The 20,940-nt window shown below is 44.1% G+C and overlaps 1 pseudogene; it reads right to left on the bottom strand.

Annotated features, from left to right (window-relative positions):
• The window catches only part of LOC102132523 (chromodomain Y-like protein), a 34,357-nt pseudogene extending 14,106 nt beyond the window's left edge, over positions 1-20,251 (bottom strand).
• Between the last annotated feature and the right edge of the window lie 689 nt (positions 20,252-20,940).

Here is a 20,940-nt window from a genome sequence, read left to right as displayed (position 1 = left end):
TTGGTTTCCTCAGCTGATCAAACGTTAAGACTTCTCCCTTCTCCACTAGATTGTTAGCGTGTCCTGTGGGCTAACTGCTGTAAAGCACTTACCGTGGGATCTGACACAGAGTGAATCATGGGGCACTTTGGTCGATTTTATGATATGACTGTTTCCCGCGAGATGAATTTTAAACGTATGGAAAAATTGTAACTTTCACTGAAGATTACAATTCTAAACGTGTAGTCCTGGAAAAGTTCAGTTTGTGTCAGCATGGGGTGAGGGTTGCCCAAAGGGTAGCCCAGCTTTTTGGACTGGTTGATAAGTTTTTCCATATGGACTCAGCCCCTGGCTCCATCAGCAGAAAGCCAGAGTGCTTGGGATACACAGTGAAGTATAAAGTGGAAATCTACACTGCCCAAGAGTAAGATGCACACTTGCCAGTTTAAAGAGGGAAAAGAGATGTGAGAAAAGCAAAATCATTTCTTTTTCTTCTTCTAGAGACAGGATCTCACTCTGTTGCCCAGGCTGGAGTTCAGTGGCGTTATCACAGCTCGCTGCAGCCTCAACTTCCTGGGCTCAAGTGATCCTCCCACTTCAGCCTCCCAAGTAGCTGGGACTACAGGGACACACCACTATACCCAGTAACTAAGCCCTGTCATCACTTCTAAATGTTACTTCCAATTGTGAACTTCCTCCCACCACTAACTACTATTCTACTATTGTTTTCCCCAGAATTAAATGGTCTTAACTGTGCTTTCTGACTCTAGTCTTATAGCCCCTAATTCTCTGTGATGTAAAAACACAAATCTCATTTAAAAATTGTGGTACAACATACACAACAGAAAACTGTCAGTGACATTTAGTACATTCCCAATGTTGTGCTAGTATCAATTGTCTGTTTCCAGAATATTTTCATCACCTCCAAAGGGAACGCCACCCCCATTAAGCAGTCACTCCCTGTTGCCCTTCACCCGCAGCCACTGGCGACCACGAATCCACTTTTCTGTCTTCATAGATTTGCTGACTCTGAATAGTTCACATAAATGGAATTTTGCAATGTGTTTTCTAGTGTGGCTTCTTTTACTTAGCATAATATTTTTGAGGTTTATCCACATTGTAGCATATATCAGTACTTTATTCCTTTTATACCAGGATAATATTCCATTGTAATACCACATTGTGTTTATCTATTCACCTACTGATGGACATTTGGGTTGTTTCCCATTTGGGGCTATTGTGGATAGTGCTGCTACAAACATTTGTGTATCCATATTTGTTTGAGTACTGGTGCTCTTTTGGGTACATACCCAGGAGTGGAATTCCTGGGTCATATGGTAATTCTATGTTTAACAAATCAAGGAACTGCCAAACTGTTTTCCAGAGCAGCTGTACCATTTTATGATACCACTCACATTCTTTCGTAAATCCAAACAATGGCTTCCCATTGTTCTCTGGGAAATGTCCGGGTTTTTAACACGTCTGACAAGATCTTCAAGATCAGCCCTGCCCACCACAGATATGGTCCTCCTTGCTTCTGATGTAATACAGCCAGGTGTCACTTAATGAGGAGGATATGTTCTGAGAAATGAGTCACTGGGCGATCTCATCATTGTGTGAACATCACAGAGTGGACTTAGACAAACCTAGTTCATAGGGCCTACTGCACACCTAGGCTCTCTGGTCTAGCCTGTTGCTCCTAGGCTAGTAACCTGCACAGCATGTGACTGTACTGAACACCGTAGGCAGCTGCAACACAATGGTGAGTATTTGTGAATCTAAATGTAGCTAAACATAGAGAAGGTGTAGTAAAATATGCTATTATAGTCTCATGGAAACACTGGCCTATGTGACGGAAATGTTGTTATGCTTATGCATTGTTACACCACACCCTCTCACTTGGCTTATATGCTGTCTTCTCCCTGCGGAACACTATATTTTTTCACCTAAGCCACTCGCCCTCTTGGATTCTCTCTAGGAAGCCACTTCTGACCCCTAATGTCCCACATAGGTCCCCCTTTGCACTGCCCTGATCACAGCCTCCACTGCACTGTCCTGGAATTCCTTACTATTTGTCCTGTTTCTCCCACTAAACTGTAACCTCTATGAAGGCAGGAACAGTATCTGCCTTGTTGGTCACCATATTCCCAATTGACAGCACAAGGTAAGGGCTTAATAAATGTTTGAATGAACTAAATTACCAGGTGCAACTATCACCCCATGACTAAAGCAAAACAGTAGAAGATGAAGAGGCCTAACACACATTTAATCCTGGATTAATGTACACTGACTAATCAGTGACCTAGTTTCTGGTCTTTACTCCTCCTCCCCCTCCCCAACATCCCCATTTCTGTCTATTTTTTATTTGTACATGTCCCAGTGGTGCTTAGTCTTGTGCTGGAATACTTAGAAGCCATGTTGCACTGAGATAAGATGTATGGGTTTGCCACATAACTATTTAAAAATGTGATGTGGTTAGATGCATACTTGTGTTAAGAACTAGATTCTCAGCTGGATGTGGTGGTTTATGCCTATAATCCCAGCACTTTGGGAGGCTGAGGTGGGAGGATAGCTTGAGGCCAGGAGTTCAAGACCAGCCTGACAATTACAATCCAAACAATTATTTATCCTGACAATTATTTATCCAAAATCATTATTGTTTGGTGAAATGAGTGTTACTTAGCCCTTATGTGCAAGAAACACCTTTAAATGACTTTTTCAGACCATAGTGAAATACCACTACACATGCATGGCCTGGCTGATGTTATTGACCATGCCCAAGGAAGGCCAAGAGGTGGAAGAACCAGAATTCACATACACTGCAGAAGGAATTTATAGAGTGCAATCACACTGGAAAACTGGAAGTATGTTAAAAGTTTTACGTACATCAATCCTATACCCCAAAATTTTACCCCTGGGTAATTATCTAAGAGAAATTAAAGTATATGGCTAGAACAGCCTGAGGAAAGCATGTTAATAGCAGTTTTATTCATAGTCACCAAAAGCTGGAAGCAGTCCAGGTAGTCTACCAATAGGAGAATGGTGACATCAGCCATAGAGTGGAATATCACTCAGCAATAAAAAGGAATAATCTATCTATACATGCAGTGACACACAAGGATAGATTTCCAAAGCTTCTTGCTGAGTGAAAGAAGCCAATCACAAAATAGTACACACAATGTGATTATATGAAATTCTGGGAAAAAATGTTTCGTGACAGAAGGCAGATCAGTGGTTGCTTCTGGGTAGAGAGAGGATTGACTAGAAAAGGGTACAGGAGAACTGTCTGGGTGATAGAAATGTTCTGTTTTGATGGAAGTGTGGGTTATGTGGGTGTACACATTGTCAAAACTGATCCAAGTGTCCATTTATTTATTTATTGTAGAGACGAAATTTTACTATATTGCTCAGGCTGGTCTTGAACTCTTAGGTTCAAGCAATTCTCCTGCCTTTGCCTCCCAAAGTGCTAAGATTATAGGCATGAGCCACTGTGCCCAGCCCAAATGTCAATTTGCACATATGCATTTTACCATAGGTAAACTAAACCTCAACTTTTTAATTTGATTTTTTATTTATTTTTATTTTTATTTTTTGAGACAGTGTCTCGCTCTGTCACCAAGGCTGGAGTGCAGTGGTGCGATCTCAGCTCACTGCAGCCTCCGCCTCCCGTGTTCAAGCGATTCTCTTGCCTCAGCCTCCTGAGTAGCTGGGACCACAGGCATGTGCCACTATGCCTGGCTAATTTTTGTATTTTTGGTAGAGATGGGGTTTTGCCATGTTGGCCAGGTTGGTCTTGAACTCCTGACCTCAGGTGACCACCCACCTCGGCTTCCCAAAGTGCTGGGATTACAGGTGTGAGCCACCACGCCTGGCCTAAACATCAAGTTTTAAAATGCAAAAAAAATAAAAAATAAAAATCCTTTGGGAGGCCAAGGTGGGCAGATTACTTGAACTCACGAGTTTGAGACCAGCCTGGGCAACATGGCAAAACCCCGTTTCCACAAAACATACGATAATTAACCAGGCATGGTGGCATGCACCTGTAGTCCCAGCTACTTGGGAGGCTGAGGTGGGAGGATGGCTTGAGCCTGGGAAGTGGAAGTTGCAGTGAGCCGAGATGGTGCTACTGCACTCCAGCCTGAGCAATAGAGCCAGACCCTGTCCCCTCCCCCCCACACCCCAAAAAAAGGAAAAAAGAAAAAGCAATCATGCCACTTCTTTTTTTTTTTTTTTGAGACGGAGTCTCGCTCTGTCGCCCAGGCTGGAGTGCAGAGGCGCGATCTCGGCTCACTGCAAGCTCCGCCTCCTGGGTTCATGCCATTCTCCTGCCTCAGCCTCCCGAGTAACTGGGACTACAGGCACCCGCCACCTCGCCCAGCTAATTTTTTTTTTTTGGTATTTTTTTTAGTAGAGACGGGGTTTCACCGTGTTAGCCAGGATGGTCTTGATCTCCTGACCTCGTGATCCGCCCGTCTCGGCCTCCCAAAGTGCTGGGATTACAGACTTGAGCCACCGCGCCCGGCCTGCCACTTCTAAATAAGAAAGTGATTTATATAAATACCTGGTATCTTAAGGTTAGATCCATGTAACAATTTAACCCTTCAGGGCCTCTGATTATGTTTTAGATGGTGCTATTTGATAGTATTCCTTTCTTTTTCTCCTCTATGATCATTTAATCTTTAAAAAATTGTTTTTAAGGATTTTTTTTTTTTTTGAGACAGAGTCTTGTTCTATCATCCAGGCTGGAGTTCAGTGGTGCAATCTTGGCTTACTGCAACCCCTGCCTCCTGGGTTTGAGTGATTCTCCTGCCTCAGCCTCCAAAGTAGCTGGGATTGTAGGCACATGCCACCATGCCAAACTAAGTTTTGTATTTTTAGTAGAGATGGGGTTTTGCCACGTTGGCTAGGCTGGTCTTGAACACCTGACCTCAGGTGATCCATCCGCCTCAGCCTTCCAAAGTGCTGGGATTACAGGCATGAGCCACCACGCCCAGCTGATTAAATTTTTTTAAATTAAAAATGCTACTGGTTTTGAGTAGTTGAGAAATAATTTTCGGAGCACCATTCTTGAATAGTAAAATTAAAAAATTTTTAAAAGTATTTGCATCGGTCAGCTCTTGCTTTTTAAACAAAAGGTTCCAAAATTTTATGATGCAAAACAGTCACCTTTATTTAGCTTGTAATTCTGTGGGTCAGCAGTTTGGGCTGGGCTCAGCCAGGTGGCTCTTCTGACCTTGGCTGAGCTCAGTTCTGCATTAGCAGTTACTTTCTTCCTTGTGCTGATTGAGTTACAAACCATGCCATTAGCAGCAGCTATGGCACCCAGTAAATGGTCAAGGTTCTGGATTATTTTTCATTTTCAAGAGGGATGCAGACTTCATTATAATCTCAAATAGGCATGACTAAAAGGCAGAAATCAAGATGTTAACTTTATTCTCCTCTCCAACGCCATACTGTCTGTCTTAAAAAGGAATCTCTTTTCAACTTGGCTTCTTCTATAAAGTAGGATTGGAAACTCTCCTGATAATAAAAGTTAGCTGCTTTGTCCTCCTTTGAATTTATGATTAACAGTAAAGAAAGCTTGATATACTTCTGCAAATATGTAAAAAAAAAAAAAAATCCCTGTGGAAATTCATGCCAGGAGCTAACATTATTGCAGGAAGCATCTGATGATGCTGAAAACATCACCCTCAACTTCAGTACAAAAATCTATATTTTTTAGTATGAATATGGATTAGGGTTTGACAATTACTTAACAAAAGTGAATAGAAAGATTAAAATGGCTGAAATGAACCACCATTGCCTATTTTATATTTTAAGAAGTCATAACAAGAAATGGATATGCTTCCTTGTTAAAAATGAAAATTATCTGCCTGAACACTCAGAAGAAAAGCATAATGAGAAGCACATTTTTGAAGTACCTTTTAAAATCTAGCTGATTTTGTTTTTATCATTTATCTAATATATATAATAGTGACTTCCCCATCTGTTACAATAGACACAAATCATGTTTTAAAAAAAATCCACCTGAGACTACAAGAGATTATAAAAGCCATTTCAACTCTGAACATGTGCATTAAGTTTTAATGCTAACAGCTGATAATCCTGACATTCACATTTCATTTGCATTTATGTAAAGATATATTTTCTCTGCAGGGGGGCCATGGTAATTTTTTTTCAGTGTCAATTAAGGCAAATGATCTCAGTAAGATGGTTTTTCTAAAAATCATTTATTCTGTAAGAGATGGAAAGTTGTCATGGACATGGCAGGGGAGTTGAAAATTCCCCCTATATAGAGGATAAAAATGCAGATTCAGGGAAAAGGGAAGCAGAAAAGCACAGGGTTCTCTCCCTGCCCAGACTGAGGATCAATATTTAATCTTTTCTGCTTGAGAACTCTGATCCAGTTAGCTAGGTAATCAAGACTGTGATGTGCTGTCCTATGCCCATTCCCTTCTCTTCTCTCAGTTTTTTTCCATAAAGATACTATTTTCAGAAGGGTCAGATTGCTGTTTTGTAGAGCAATTGATTTAGCTTTCACATGTTACATTTATGAACCAAATAGGAAAAAAATACACCTTAATTATATCTACTTCGGTGCCTCTATTTTACCATCTAGAGTTTCTTTGTGCTTGTCAAAGCTGCACCGTCTTTTTAGACCATAAGAGAAAAGTCTGTTACATTCTGCAGTAATGAGCAAAAATGCCCACACTTTGTCTTGCTGAATTATCATTGTTTAAAAATATTAATCTATGCAAGTTTTCTTTATGCCTCAGCTGGGCTCTTAGTTTGATACCGTCTAGATTTAGGCTTTCCCAAAAGCAGACCAGAGACAGGATTTGCGTGCAAGTAGTATATGTGTCAGCTAATCCCAGGAGACACCCATAAGGGAGTCAGGAAGTGAGACAGGGAAGGGAATGCAGCCAATGAAGAAGGATTCCCAAGCCTGTGACCACTGCTGGCAACAGAAGCCCAATCTTCTGGGGACCTCTGGGGACAATGTAGAACATGCCTCAGAGTCATCCCACCTGAGAGGCAAGAGAGCTGGGTTTTTATACCCTCACTGCCAAGGGTCATTTGTTGAGTGCTGTTTCCAGGAGCCCAACTTTTCAGCCCTTGTTGCTTGTCTTGCACACAGATAGGCATGTTCCTTTGTATGTCAAGGTTGGGGCGACATAACACGGACAGGACTCAATAGCATCAGTTACTACACAGCACTACCAGACTGTTCTGCATAGATGCCCTAGGAAAGAAATACTTCCTTGTGGTTCTTTCAGGACAAAGATGACCAATTGAAGAATGACACAGAGGGATAAAACTGGAGTGCCTTTCAATAATAGCAAATGAAAAAATGAGTATTTATTGGCAAGGCTGGCTGTGTAACTGCAGAGTCCAGTGCAAAACACTAAAGAAAGGTTTCTTGTTCCAAAAGCAAGAAAAAGTGTGAGGTATCTGGATCAGGGTAGGGGAAAGGCTCACCCTTGCCACACCCACCAAGTTGTCCATTGAGTGTACCCATGGCCTGTGCAACTGTAGTGGCCCACAGAGCTGGCCCTATTTATTGGATACATTATCAAGATCTGTGCTATGGTTTAGTGAGACAGTTAATCGAGTTGGAAGATGCTAATTGTGCTCAACCTGGGAATTGAGACACTCTGACTTGTGAATGTTTTGATGGTATAGGACAGGGGTCAGCAGACCTGTTCTGTCAAGCACCAGGTAGTAAATATGTTAGGTTTTGAGAACCAGATGGCCTCTGTCCAGAGACAAGACCTGAACGAGCCAGCATGGTTGCATTCCCATAGAACTTTATTTACAGATGCTGAAAATTGAATTTCAGAAAATTTTCCTGTGCCATGAAGTAGTATTCTTCTTCTGACTTTTAACCCTTTTAAAAAAGGCCAGGTGCAGTGGCTCACACCTGGAATCCCAGCACTTTGGGAGGCCAAGGCAGGAAGATCTCTTGAGCCCAGGAGTTTGAGACCAGCCTGGGCAACATAGGGAGACCTCATCTCTACAGAAAAAAAATAATAATAAATTAGCTGGGCGTGGTGGCTCATGCCTGTAGTTCCAGCTACTCAGGAGGCTGAAGCAGGAGGATTACTTGAGCCCAGGAGGTCGAGGCTGCAGTGAGCCATGATCAAACCACTGCACTGCAGCTGGGGCAACAGAGTGAGACACCGCCTGAAAAAATAATAACAATTTAATTTAATTTAAAAATCGTGAAAATAGCTCAGAGCTCTTAAGCTGTACAAAATCAGACAGTGGGCTAGAATTTGGGCCCCAGGCTGCAGTTTGCTGACCCCTGGAATTGGAGATTCACAGCATTTATGGATGTAGTGATTGAAGAATCAATAATCTGGGAGTGGCCCTGGGTTCCGAGCAGCTGAAGTGTTGTTTTTGCTGCAGTCAGTTATATTGCGGGTACAATGGGACAGTGTGCTGCAGTGAGCCACTCAGCAGACGACTGAGACCAGCCATGTGTGGGCATCACTATTGCAACTTGACTTTGCGCTCCTTCTCTTGTCACAAGTGCAGTCAAGTCTTGAGAAGTCATACTGTCTTGCATTGCAAGGGGAAAGACATTATGCTTTGGAGACATTTGTAAACCTGGAGACATCTGAAGGTTTGGGGCCCAATTCCTTTCAGAGGTCAAGGTTCTGCCACCACAGTCAGGAAGACAGCCCTGCTTCAGCCCCGTTCCGCAGGCAGCCTCATCCTTTTTTCCTCACCTGTGCCGAGTGCCCTCTTCTCAGGTCAGGCAAGTGAACCTGGGTTCCTGTAAATACAGTGAAATTGATTCATTTTGGCTGCAAGACACAGAGGTCCCAAATTTGCACAAGCCAGGCAGAAGTTCATTTCTCTCTCAGGTTAAAGTTAGGGCGGAGGTTCAGAGCTGCTGCAACGTTCTGGCAAGCAGCAGAGAGTCAAGCTCTTTCTTTTTCTTTTCTTTTCTTTTCTTTTTTTTTTTTTGAGACTGAGTCTGGCTCTGTTGCCCAGGCTGGAGTGCAGTGGCGCAATCTCAGCTCACTGCAAGCTCCGCCTCCCGGGACCACGCCATTTTCCTGCCTCAGCCTCCCGAGTAGCTGGGACTACAGGCGCCCGCCACCACGCCCGGCTAATTTTTTGTGTTTTAGTAGAGACGGGGTTTCATCGCGTTAGCCAGGATGGTCTAGATCTCCTGACCTGGTGATCTGCCCGCCTCGGCCTCCCAAAGTGCTGGGATTACAGACGTGAGCCACCGCACCCGGCCGTGAGCCAGGCTCTCTCTACTGGGTGGCTCTTTCTTGGTTCGGCAGTGTCCAACCTGTGGTCTAAGACCGCTATTCCATGTCCAATCATAACATCATAATCCAGAGGAGAAAAGGAGAAAGAGGAGCTGTTATGGACTGCATGCTTGAGTCATGCCCAAATTCATATGTTGAAACTCTAACTTCCAATGGGATGGTGTCAGGAGATGAAGCCTGTGGGACGTGATAAGGTTATGAGGTTGTGGACCTCTTGATGGGATTAGTGCCCTTATAAGAGGAGAAACCAGAGAGCTTCTGCTTGTCTCTCTCATCTCCACCAAGTAAGGAAACAATGAGAAGACAGCGAAGCCAGCCCTCAGCAGACATTGGACCTGCTGACACCTTGATTTTGGACCTCCCAGCCTCCAGAATGGGGAGAAATGTCAGTTGTCTAAGCCCCGCAGTCCATGGTAGTCTGAGCGGCTGAACCGATGAAGACAGGAGGGCTTGCTTCTTTCCTCTGAGTGGCACACATCATTTCTGTCCATATCCCAGTGGTCAGAGCTTACTCATATGGATGCATGTAGCTGCAAATGAGGCTGGGAAATGTGATGCAGACTGTGGGTGGCCAGGGACTCAGCTAAAAATTGCAGGTTTTATTACTGCGGAGTGGTGTTTCTCCACCATAGCACTACTGACATTCTGGTTCAGTCACTTCTTTGCTGTGGGACACTATCTTGCACCTTGCAGGGTGGGTAGCCACATCCTTGACCTCCACCCACTAGATGCCAGAAGCATCCCCCCACCCCCAGTTATGACAAAAAAAATGTCTTCGGACATTGCCCTATGTCCCCTGGGGGTAAAATCAAAGCAAGCTGAGAACCACTGCTAAGGCAAGAGGGGAGGATGGATATTCAGAGATACGTCTTAACACCATCCCTTGCCTGGAAAACACATTCTTTTTCTTGTGTCTACTAGGCAAACCCTACTCTCTTGTTCAAGGTCAAGCTATGGTGTCATTTTCAGGTTTGACCTCAGTCTGGTCTTTGCTGGAGCTGTTTTGTGATGTTGCCACATCATTCCTAACCTCGCTGCCTTTATGTCTGATGTATCCTCTTGGAGATTCTGTGAACTACTAATTATTCCTTAATAAATTCATTTTCTGTTTAGATTAGCTAGAGTTAAGTACTATTGTTTACGACCAGGACACCAGACTAATACAATTGGCCTCATTAAGATTCATCCAGGATTCCCTTTGAAAACCTTGGTCTTCTGTTGCTCGGGTTAAGAAGCCAGGCAAATATTGTAGGAGTAACTCAAAAAGGCAAATTCCCATGCTTGGAACCCATGGGAACATGCTAATTTCCACACGAGTTTATCCGTTTAAATTCTGTCTTGATTCTCTTTTTCTTTTTTTCCTTGTAGGGCTAGTGGGAAGGTTTGTAGAAATCAAAATTCCACCTGAATCTCTATATATTTATTTATGCTTTCCTAGCCTCTCACTTTCAAATAAAATCCATGCGTAATTCCCTCCACAGGTCTCTTCCTTTCCTTTCTACCATGACGATTCAGTTTTTTCCCCTTGTCTCTCTGCCTTCTTTTTCTTTTGGCCTGACCTCTTCCCCACTTAATTTTATCTGCTTTTCCTCTTGCTGTATCTTTCTTTTCCATCCTTGCCACTGGCTTCAACCCTCAATTTTTTTTTTTTTTTTTTTTCTGGGTGGCAGGAGAGTGCTCTCTAAAGAATGCACAGGAAGCTGCTTCATGAATTCTACAGTAAGCAGAAGAGCAGGAGGGCTTAAGAGGGAGGCAGGTTGGTCTGAGTAATGATTCGGTCCTGCCCAGGCATCTGGCTGCCTGGGGGAGGGGACGCTGGGCCCAGCACTATATCAGGGGATTGGATTTAGACAGACTCCGGGGCTGGTCCCTCAGAGGGTGAGGCAAGTAGCACGATGTAGGTGTGCAAGGGTGTAGATGTCTCCAGTTCCAGTAGCATCCAAGGTGTTTGAGCTTCTCTGGGTGTTGGTGGCCCTGGACTTTGGTTGGGACCCATCCAGACTCAGGGAGACAACGCTGGAAGTTCTCACCAAAGTGTCTGGGTTGGGCAACCCTCACGTCCAGAACTTGAGTACAAAATAGAAAACCAAGTGGGAGCCTAGACATCGAACCTGGGCTATGAGAGGGAAGTGGGCCAAGATCACAGTAAGGCGGTCGCACCTGGGAGGCCAGAGCTTTGCAAGGATGCATGCATTCCCGCTTAGCAAGACCGTTCAAGAGCCATGGGTGAGTGGGTTGAACACAGGCAGGCTTGGGCTTAGAACAGAGGTAAGCAGAGCCTGTGAAAACCGAATACAGCCAGAGAACAGCCCCTCTAGCAGCCAATCAAAATGGCTTTTTTTTATTTTTTTTATTTTGAGAGTCTTGCTCTGTTACCAGGCTGGAGTGCAGTGGTGAGATCTCCAGCTCACTGCAACCTCCGCCTCCCGGATTCAAGCGATTCTCCTGCCTCAGCCTCCCGAGTAGCTAGGACTACAGACGCAAGCCACCATGCCCAGCTAATTTTGTATTTTTTGTAGAGACAGGGTTTCACCACATTGGCCAGGATGGTCTCAATCTCTTGACCTCATGACCCACCCACCTCAGCCTCCCAAAGTGCTGGGATTACAGACATGACCCCACTGCGCCTGGCTGCCAATGAAAAACTTGAACATGCATCACAATCACCTGAAAGCCTTTTTCAAACAGAGATCACTGGGCTTCACTCTTAGTGCTTCTCATTCAGTAGATCTGGGGTGGGGCCTAGGAAGTTGCATTTCTAATAAGTTTGTAGGTAAGGCTGACTTGCTGGATGGGAGCCACATTTGGAGAGCCCCTGGCCCATGCATTTCCTTAAACAGAGCTTCACAACACTGGTTGCCTATGAGAATCAGCCAGGGAGATGGAAAAACATTGATTTCTGCTTTGGGTTAGGGGCAGGCCACAGCTTCTACAACTAGAACAAAATGGACAAATTAGACAAAGTCATGTTTTTATTTATTTTTATTTATTTTTTGAGACAGCGCTCACTCTGTAGCCCAGGCTGGAGTGCGGTAGCGTGATCTCAGCTCACAGCAACCTCCCACTCCCGGATTCAAGGGATCTTCCTGCCTCAGCCTCCCGAGTAGCTGGAATTGCAGGCATGCACCGCCACACGTGGCTAATTTTTTTGTGTTTTCTTTTAAATATTTGTACTAGAGATGGGATTTCACCATGTTGGCCAGGCTGGTCTTGAACTCCTGACCTCAGGTGATCTGCCCACCTAGGCCTCCCAAAGTGCTGGGATTTCAGGTGTGAGCCACTGTGCCTGGCCCCAAAGTCATGTTTTAAAAGGCATCAGAGAGATGTAGGGGCAAAAAGGGCAAGTAGACATGAAATCCTAGAGTGGGAGGAACACTTCCAGCAATGATTCAAAAACTGGGGCACAGATCTCATACCCCACACAGGATTACTTGACTGTATATCTGGGATCTTTTGAAGTGAGGGGCTCTGATTATGCATAATTGCTGTAGAGGAGGAGGAGGGAGCAGGTATTTCCCAGTGTGCAGTGCTGCCAGAGGAAGGTATGAAGGGAAGCATGTTAGGGCGTCTGTGCCCACTCTGACTGTGGTTCCTGACTCTTTCTGTCCCAAGCAGACTGAATCCTTGCCCGCCTCCCACTTGATTATGGGAGAATAACCAGGTGATATTACTATTCATTATTTACAGGTCTTTTTCCCTTAGTCATCCCTGTACTCTCAGATTCTAGCACAGGGCTTAGCAAATGATAGGTGCTTAGGAAGTGTTTGTTGACAGAATACTTGTGATCTCAGTTCTGGCTCCATGCCTCTAGCTCAGTGGTTCTCAACTTGGGGGGGATTTTGACCCTCGTCCCTCAGAGGATACTTGACAATATCTGTAGACATCACTGATTGTCACAACTGTGGGGAGTAGGGGAGGTACTAGTGGCATGTAGAGGATGGAGTCAAGGATGCTGCTCAACATCCTACATGCACAGGACAGCCCTCACAGCAAATAGTAAGCTGGCCCCCAGTGTCTGCAGTGCCAAGGGCGATAAATCTTGTCCTGGCTGGTCTCCATGTAAGCCACACCTGAGGTGTCCCGCCCCTGCTGCCTCATCTGATCACGAGGTTGGAGGCTCCTGTAGCTCAGGCCAGTGCAGCATCTTCCATTCCCTTGACCCTTTCATAAGAGTTTTCCTGTGGCTCCTCGGATGATGTTTGGGTTATGGGTTAGTGTTCTCAACAATGACCACCTGCGTGCGCAGGGAGTGACGGGGTTGGCTCTGAGCACAGGTGGAGAGCTGGGTTGTGGGTGATTTGAATGAGCCCTGCAAGCTCTGAGGGTCTGGGTTGCCTCAAAACTCTACCAGGTTTTTCAGAGAAACTGTTCTCCCTTTCACAGCAGCCTTCCTCTGCTACCCAGCTTGTAACAGCCTGCCCATCCCCTCATCTCTTGTCTGAATTGTTCATCATGACTCATTCCCCAGGGCGAGACAAAAGGAGTCTTTGACTCCAATAAATGTTTAAAACAAACAAAAGTAACAAATCACTTGTTTTCAGGAAGGGTGTGAGGCAGTAAGGTGGAGGTAGCATTTTCCCACTATTGTGCTAACATGGATGAATTAGATCAGCTACTTAACACCTGGAAAGGTGTGGAAAGGCATGAGAGGTTGAAGCTGAGTACAGTGAAGGACAAGGAAGTCTGGAACATTGTGGAGTGCGTGGGCCAGGGAAAGGGGCCCTGCAGAGGAGGCTGGAGGGGCAACTGTATATTCTGAGAGGTAGTTCAAAGGCTCTGTGAACAAGCTCCAGCACCAGACAGTGCTTTAACGTGCTACATACGTTATCTCATGCAATTCTCACAACCCTATGGGATAGGTTCTATCATTGATATCTATGTCAGTCAGCTAGTGCCTTAATAATGCCATATAACAAGCATCTCCAAACAATTTCTGTGGCTGAACACAGCAATCATTTAATCTCCCCAGAGTGGCCACAGCTTGGCTGAGAGCCAGCAAGATTTAGTCTGAGCTTATCTGCACATAGCTCCGAGCTGCACATTGGATTCGGGTTTGCTCCGGGCATCTCTCTTTCTCCTTAAACTAGCAGGCCAACTGCAGCTGTTTCTTTCCCATAGTCATGGGAGATGTTCAAGAGGGCAAGCAAAACTGCACAATTCATTTCAAGCTTCCACTTGTGTCTCATCTTCTCACATTGGCCAAAGTGAGGCACATTGCTGAGTCTCAAATAAAGAGATGGGGATGTACACTCTGCCCAACATGAGTTCGAAGCAAGTTATAGTGTCAAGCCAACACGGATGGAGTGGGGAAGTATACTCCTTCTACGAAGGTTGGGAGGAAATGGTGTCAGGAATGAGTACTTGCCTAACAATGATCTAATCTACTACATTTTAAATATGTTGAAACTGGAGCACACAAAGGGATTGAGCAATTTGCTTTAGGCTGCAGAGTAAATGAGTGGCTTGGATGTGAACCCAAATGATGTAGTTTCACAACGTATGTTACACAGTACTACCCTGTACTATACTATACCTGCCATGCCATACCACTATGCCAAAAGACTCTTTGCTATGTTTTGTTGCCTATGGTAGCAAGTGTTCAAGATAGTCTCCAATGATCCTCACCTCCTGTATTCACATCTGTTATGAACTAAAAGTTTGTAGGCCCCTTACATTCATATGTTGAACCCCTAATCCATAATGTGATGGTATTTGAAGGTGGGGCTTTGGGAAATAATAAAGGATAGATGAGTTCATGAGGGTAGAGCCCTCTGACAGGTTTAATGTCCTTATGAGAAGAAGAAGAGAGCAGCACTCTCTCCTTTATCTCTGTGTCATGTGAGAATTCTGTAAGAAGGTAGCCCTCTGCAAACCAGGAAGAGAGCCCTCACCAGGAAATGAATTGGCTGACATCTTGATCTTGGAATTCCCAGCCCCCAGCACTGGGAGCTATAAGCCGTCCAGTTTATGGTATTTTGTTTTGGCAGCCTGAGCAGACTAAGACAACACTCTTTCATTGTCTCCTCCCATGTTGAATATGGTTGACCTTTGTGACCAATAGAATATTAAGAACACGATGGTGGGTGACTTCCAAGGCCATCACAGGCATTTCAGGTTCCTCTTTGGTGTCTTGTATCACTCATCTGGGAGAACCAGCTACCATGTTGTGAGGATGCCCAAGCAGTCCTACAGAGGGGCCCACAGGAACAGAGGTCTCCCTCCAACAGCCAATACCAGCTTACCAGCCCTGGATCCTCCAGCATATCAAGTCTTCAGATGCTTCCAGCCTCTTAATTTGGTAAATTCGGGCAAAATTTTCATGACAAAGATGCCAAAAACGTTGCAACAAAAGTAAACATTGACAAATGGGATATAATTATAAGAGCTTCTGCACAGCAAAAGAAACTATCAACAGAATAAACAGACAACCTACAGAATGGGAGAAAATATTTGCAAACCATGCATCTGACAAAGGTCTAATATCCAGCATCTATTAAGGAACTTAAACAAATTTACAAGAGAAAAACAAACAAGCCCATTAAAAAGTGTGTAAAGGACATAGACACTTTTCAAAAGAAGACATACATGTGACCAAAAAGCTTATATAAAAAAAGTTCAGTATCACTGATCATTAGAGAAATGCAAATGAAAACCACAATGAGATACCATCTCATACCAGTCAAAATGGCTATTACTAAAAAGTCAAAAAATAACAGATGCTGGCAAGGTTGCGGAGAAAAGGGAACACTTATACACTGTTGGTGAGAATGCAAATTAGTTCAACCATTGTGGAAAGCAGTATGGCGATTCCTCAAAGAACTAAAAACAGAACTACCATTCCACCCAGCAATCCCATTACTGGGTATATACTCAGAGGAATATGAATCATTCTATTATAAAGACACATGCATGCAAATGTTCACTGCAGCATTATCCACAATAGCAAAGACGTGGAATCAATCTAAATGTCCATCAATAACAGGTTGGACAAAGACAATGTGGTACATGTACACCATGGAATACTATGCAGCCATAAAAAAGAATGAGATCATCTCTTTTGCAGGAACATGGATGGAGTTGGAGGCCATTATCCTTAGCAGACTAATGCAGGAACATAAAACCAAATACTGCGTGTTCTCACTTATAAGAGGGAACTAAATGATGAGAACTCACGAACATAAAGAAGGGAACAAGAGACACTGGGATCTACCTGAGGGTGAGGGGTGGGAGAAGGGAGAGGAGCAGAAAAAGTAATTATTGGGTACTAGGCTTAGTACTTGGATGATGGAATAATCTGTACAACAAACTCCTGTGACATCAGTTTACCTATATAACAAACCTGCACATGTACCCCTAAACCTAAAATAATAGTTAAAAAAAGCCACTAAATTTCATAATGATTTATCATGCAGCAGCTAATAATGAATACACAGCCTTTCTTTAGTACTAGAGATGGCATGCAGTACTAAATAGTAGAGCTTGAGCTTGCACTGTGATGGGCTGCCCTCTAACCCGGTGGAGTGCTGTATGACGCGGCTGCATGAGTGACGACGAAGACTGAGGAGCTGGTAAGAGGAGTTGAATGATGGGTGCTGGGTAGTCCATGCATGGTAGATCTGAAATAGATAAGGAATATTGAAAGGTTATCTCCAGCTTAAGATGCTGAAAGTTTCAAACCCAAGTTTAGTGATATAGTTTGGATGTGTGTCCCTGCCCAAATCTCACATTGGAATGTAATCCTCAATGTCGTAGGTGGGGCCTGGTGGGAGGTGATTGGATCATGGGGGCAGATTTCTCATGAATGGCTTAGCACCATCCCTCTTGCTACCGTCCTCGCCATAGGAGTGAGTTGTCGTGAGATCTGGTCATTTAAAAGTGTGTAGCACCTCCCCTGTCTCTCTCTCTCTTGCTCCTGCTTCTGCCATGTGACGTGACTGCTCCTCCTTTGCCTTCCACTATGATTGGAAGCTTCCTGAGGCCTCCCTAGAAGCAGATGCCACTATGCGTCTTCTACAGCTGTAGAACTGTGAAGCCAATGAAACATCTTTTCTTATAAATTTGCCAGGCTTGGGGGTATTTCTTCACGGCAATGTGCGAATGGACTAATACAGTTAGAGAATTGCAGCAACACTTTGAGGATGTCTCTGGTAGAAGACGCCATGACTTCCTATTGGAATACTTCCTTCTACAGATGGCCTCCCAGTACGTAGGGATAAATAGTTCAAGTCTGACATATACTTCTCCTCTCTGAAGAGCGTACTTCCCAGGCTCAGAAATAGTTCTGATTCCATTTATTTATGTTGCCTCAAATAAAATTTTCAGGTTTCATCTTCCACTTGAATTTGACCTTTACTTTACTGAGGTAGACCTGTCCCCTCACTAGCTCTTGGACATATTTGCAATTTCCACTTACCAGACGGTTCTTGCCATTACAATCATTAATAGACAATATAGAAACAAGAAGATACCACCTTCTCTGCCCCCACACCCATATAACAAGAGAAAGATAAGAACAACCCATCAGCTTTTAAAATAATTTTTAATAGAGTAAACCAATACCTGCCCACAATGAATGTGGGAATCTCACAGTCTTCCCAAGGATTCTGGAAGCTGGCGAGGCGGACTATTCTATATGTATTTTAAATTTTTTGTAGAGACAGGGTCTCACTATGTTGCCTAGGCTGGTCTTGAACTCCTGGCCTCAAGCGATCCTCCCACATCGACCTCCCAAAGTGCTGGGATTATAGGCATGAGTCACCGGGCGGGCCTGGGTATTCTAAATATATCATCATTTTAAGAAGCATTCATCACTTGAATCACTCTCTCACCATTTACTTCTATTTCCCAGTGATTGTTCTGATAAGCTGGGTCAGGCACAGCTCACTAGACATACAATAGATGCAGGATGAAAGTTCCCCTGGAAGTATCATTTGGATGCTGGAGTTGCTAAGTGGTCCGGGGACAGAGTGGAAGATGGCTTCCTTGATTCAAGAAATCAGGTTGAGGAAAAATCAGTCTTGGCCATGCTATTGGTGAGACCTATCAGGGGCTTAATCATTTTTGGAAGAAATGGTTTAAACCAACAGATTCTCATGTCTGTGATTTTTCTTGCCTTCGAGACCCAGAGAGGGGAACAGGATTTCTCTGGAATATGCAATGTTCCTCCTGCACAATCAGCGAGGACATATGATCTCCACGTGTGTTCTTTTAACAGAAAAGGGGAAAAAACCCCACAGCACACATGATGTACACACGCACTCCACACACATGGTTAGAATGTTTTCTGTTTTAGATACACATTGCCGTGATAAATGTTTAATACGCTTAGATTTAATGTAAGACACTATGGAGGGTCCTAAATTAAATTCAGGAGTTTCCCAGGGGTTCACAGCTGAGAAAACCAACCTTAAAACATTTACACCTGAAATCTTTGAAAAAAGCATATGTCTGTGTGGGTATCATTTAGTGTGTGATTTTAGCAGTCATTTTAATACTAAACATACACCCTTGTTATGTAGTAAAATCATGAGTTTACACTTAGGGACACTTACTGTGAACTAACAACTTCACGTTCATTGACTCATCTAACTCTCACAAATACCAGGTAATATGGATATTACCAGATAATACAGATATTAGTGTATGTACTCACAGAAAGATCACAGAACTTGCCCATTGCAACATAACCAATAACAATCCCCAAGAACTGGCTGCGTGCCATGGCACATGCCTATAATCCCAGCACGTTGAGAGGCTGAGGCGGGTTGATCACTTGAGCCCAGGAGTTTGAGACCAGCCTGGGCAACGTGGAGAAACCCCGTCTCTATAAAAATTACCTAGGCATGGTGGCACATGCCTGTAGTCCCAACTACTCAGGAGGCTGAGGTGGGAGGATGGCTTGAGCTGAAGAGGTGGAGGTTGCAGTGAGCTGAGATCGTGCCACTGCACTCCAGCCTGGACGACAGAGGCAGACCTTGTCTCGAAATAATAATAATAACAACAAAAGAATTTACTGTTAAAATTTTTTTAAATCTCCAAGAACTGTCCCATTCCAAAGCCCAAATTCTTCCGTACAGCTGGATGCTGTCTCTTTCATAGGAATATACTTGCGTATATTTGTATAATGCCTTAAAATGCATTGCAATGAATGTGTTTGAACTTTTAATGCAATGAGTCATCTGAAAATTAGAGTTCCTGCTTTTTTTGACAGTTTTATTTCCAATATATTTATTCTTCAAGGTCCATTTCAAGTATCACTGCCTGTGAGAAGCTTTCTCCAAACTCCAACCAGGACTCAGCTCCGCCTTGTTTATTCTGCACCTTATATTCCCCCTTCTTGTTGGGTTCCTTTGTGTTTATTTGCTTGTGTGAACTCCTTTAGGGCAGGCCAACATCTCTTTACCTTTGTTTGTCTGCTAGAATCTTCCTTTAAAAAAATCCCAACTTAAGGAAGTATGTAATTTATGTGTAATAAAATGCATAGCTCTTAGGTGTGCCCTTGGGTGGGTTTGGACAAAGGTCCATATTTGTCTGCCCACCATCCCAGTCAAGATGTGAGACATTTCCATCACCTCTTCTGTCCCTTCGCAGTCAACGCCCTTCAGGCAGCCACCAATCTGGACCCCAACAGCATGTGGTAAAAACATTTCAGACTCAATGTGTCTGATGGATTCTGCATCTGTCTTCCCTATTCTGGTTAATGCACTGGGCTCCTCCTGGCTGCTCAGGTTCTAAAGTACAAAGCCTTTGTGTGTGTCTGTCTGTGTGTGTGTGTGTGTGTGTGTGTGTGTGTGTATGTGTGTGTGTCATACCTCTCCCCCATCTTCAACACGTAATTCCTCATCCCGCAGACTTCTCCAGCACCTGTATTCAAAGCTGAGGCTCCATGCCAGGGATTGAGTCATTTTCCAAAGCTTGTCAATGCCCCTTCTCCAGAGCTCTTTCATGCACACTCCTCGTTTCCTCCGCCTGCCGCCCCACTTCATCTTGGCATCTGTAGACTACGACTCCCCAGCCGTGGGTCTGGTCTTCCACCTCCTCCTCTCCCCATACCTCAACCCCAGGGTTCCCTGCTTTCATCATAAACCCCCCATGCCTCCCTGCTTGATCCAGAACACAGCTCATAAAATAATGCCTCACCTCCTCAGCCTGACTTCAGGAAATTTTCCAATCTGCCTTTTCCAACCTATCTTCCTTTACTTGCTCCCATGAGACCTACACTCCAGCCACCCCAGCAAGGTGCCTGTATCAAAAGATGTTTTGTTTCCTTCTAACTGCGTGTCTTTTCCAGGCTGTGCCCTCTGCTTGGAGCATTGTTCTTTATCTCTCCTTGGAAATCTCACCCAACCCTCAGGGCCTTTTGCACGAGGTCTCCCGAGGCCTCTTTCCACTGCTCTCCTATCTGTTTGTACGCATGTTACCCTTGCACCCGCGGGTTTGTATTCACGGGTACTGAACTTTGTTTCTTGTTTGCGTTCTGGCTACACAGCTCCACACCACGGAGACGTCCATGTTAGAGAAAAAGGGAGAGAACATTCTCTCAGGAAGAAGAGCAGAATTTGTTCTCAAGTGCTTGCTCTGTTTTTTGTTTTCTGGTTTTTTTTTTTTTTTTTTTTTTTTATATTGTGGACACATGGGTGATCGTGATTCCCTTTTTACATAGGCTGTTGGGAAG

This window comes from Macaca fascicularis, chromosome X (genome assembly GCF_037993035.2).
Source record: "Macaca fascicularis isolate 582-1 chromosome X, T2T-MFA8v1.1".
In the NCBI taxonomy this organism is placed as follows: Eukaryota; Metazoa; Chordata; class Mammalia; order Primates; family Cercopithecidae; genus Macaca; species Macaca fascicularis.
The sequence above is the reverse complement of the archived record's forward strand: the minus strand, read 5'-3'. Positions and strand labels throughout refer to the sequence as shown.